The sequence below is a fragment of the Chiloscyllium plagiosum genome, unplaced genomic scaffold, assembly GCF_004010195.1.
Source record: "Chiloscyllium plagiosum isolate BGI_BamShark_2017 unplaced genomic scaffold, ASM401019v2 scaf_72909, whole genome shotgun sequence".
In the NCBI taxonomy this organism is placed as follows: Eukaryota; Metazoa; Chordata; class Chondrichthyes; order Orectolobiformes; family Hemiscylliidae; genus Chiloscyllium; species Chiloscyllium plagiosum.
In genome coordinates, this window is record NW_025165863.1 from 1 (window position 1) to 1,654 (window position 1,654).

Consider the following 1,654-nt stretch of genomic DNA (forward strand, 5'->3'; position numbering starts at 1 on the left):
AGAGAGAGAGTCCAGAGCGGTGTCAGAGACCGGGAGTTGTTGTTTGCGGGGGGTGTGGTTAATCTTACTGTACGACACAGTGAGAATCGCACAGCAAGATCCCATCAGGATTTGAGGGGGCGAGGGGGGACGAGGGGAGAGTCGCTGGGGGCTGCAACGGCAGGACAGGAAGGTTGATGAGTGCTCACTTCTCCAACACCAGCAATCCAGCGTCCTTCAGATGACTCTTCAGCTCGGAGACCCTCGATCTCGCCTCCTCTGACTCCGACTCAAAATCCGGCCGATATTCCTCTGGGATGGAGCTGGAGAGCAAGGGAACGGGAACACAGTCACTGGCCATTACCATACACAGCTCCGGGTCAGATTGGATAACTCTAATCCCAATGGACCGCAAACCCCCTTCCCGTTCACTCCCATTGGACACAATCCCAGTGGATCCCAAACCCCCTTCCCATTCACTCCCATTGGACACAATCCCCATGGACCCCCAATCCCCTCCCCATTCACTCCCAATGAATGTTTCCTTCGCAATTTGCCCTCTGGGGCAAGAGATGGCGCTGTGACAGCCCCCAGCACCCCGCCCCACCCAAAACAGGGATACAGAGTGAAAGCCAATGGGGGAGCTCGATCCACTCTGAGAACACCATTCCTGTCCAGAGTGAGCTCACTATCGCCTCCTACCTCAGCACAGAAGGATCTCTGGTGTAGAAAAAGGCGTGTTCACTGGGGGACACGTCATGGAGTCGGAGAAACTGCATAATTTCCAATTCCGTGATTGAACGCTGCTTCGGATAAGATTTCACCTGGGGACAGGAACAGCAAAGGGTTAGATACAGAGTAAAGCGCTCTCTACACTGTCTCCCCATCAAACACTCCCAGGGACAGGGACAGCACGGGGGGATAAGATTTCACCTGGGGACAGGAACAGCAAAGGGTTAGATACAGAGTAAAGCTCCCTCTACACTGTCTCCCCCGTCAAACACTCCCAGGGAGAGGGACAGCATGGGGTTAGATACAGAGTAAAGCTTCCTCTACACATTCCCCTCATCCCAGGGACAGGGACAGCACGGGGTTAGATACAGAGTAAAGCTCCCTCTACACTGTCCCCCCAATCCAGGGACAGGGACAGCACGGGGTTAGATACAGAGTAAAGCTCCCTCTACACTGTCCCCCCCATCCCAGGGACAGGGACAGGGACAGGGACAGCATGGGGTTAGATACAGAGTAAAGCTCCCTCTACACTGTCCCCCCCCATCCCAGGGACAGGGACAGCACGGGGTTAGATACAGAGTAAAGCTCCCTCTACACTGTCCCCCCCATCCCAGGGACAGGGACAGCACGGGGTTAGATACAGAGTAAAGCTCCCTCTACACTATGGGGAGGGTCCAGGAGAGAAAGGGGGGAAGAGGCTCCTCCTTACCCACTCGAACTGAGGCAGGTCCGGCAGAGGGTACTCCGACAGCGTCTGTCCGTATCTCTCGCCCAGGATCCCCACGAACAGCTCACAGCGTTCGACCTCAGATAGACACAGCGCCAGCTGCCTGTCACACGGGGAGAGAGAGAGAGAGAGAGTGTGAGAGGGGAGGGGATGAAGGATGAGGTTTCTAAATTTTTGGAAGAGCAGGGTCGGATTAGAACATGAAGTCAACATGGA

The 1,654-nt window shown here is 55.3% G+C and overlaps 1 long non-coding RNA gene across 1 annotated transcript; it reads right to left on the minus strand.

Annotated features, from left to right (window-relative positions):
• Positions 1–182: 182 nt before the first annotated feature.
• Positions 183–1,547, minus strand: LOC122545218. Its single transcript, XR_006310519.1, has 3 exons — positions 1,421–1,547; positions 682–803; positions 183–302 (listed from the first exon to the last, which is right to left on the minus strand). It is a non-coding gene; the product is annotated as an uncharacterized LOC122545218 (long non-coding RNA).
• Between the last annotated feature and the right edge of the window lie 107 nt (positions 1,548–1,654).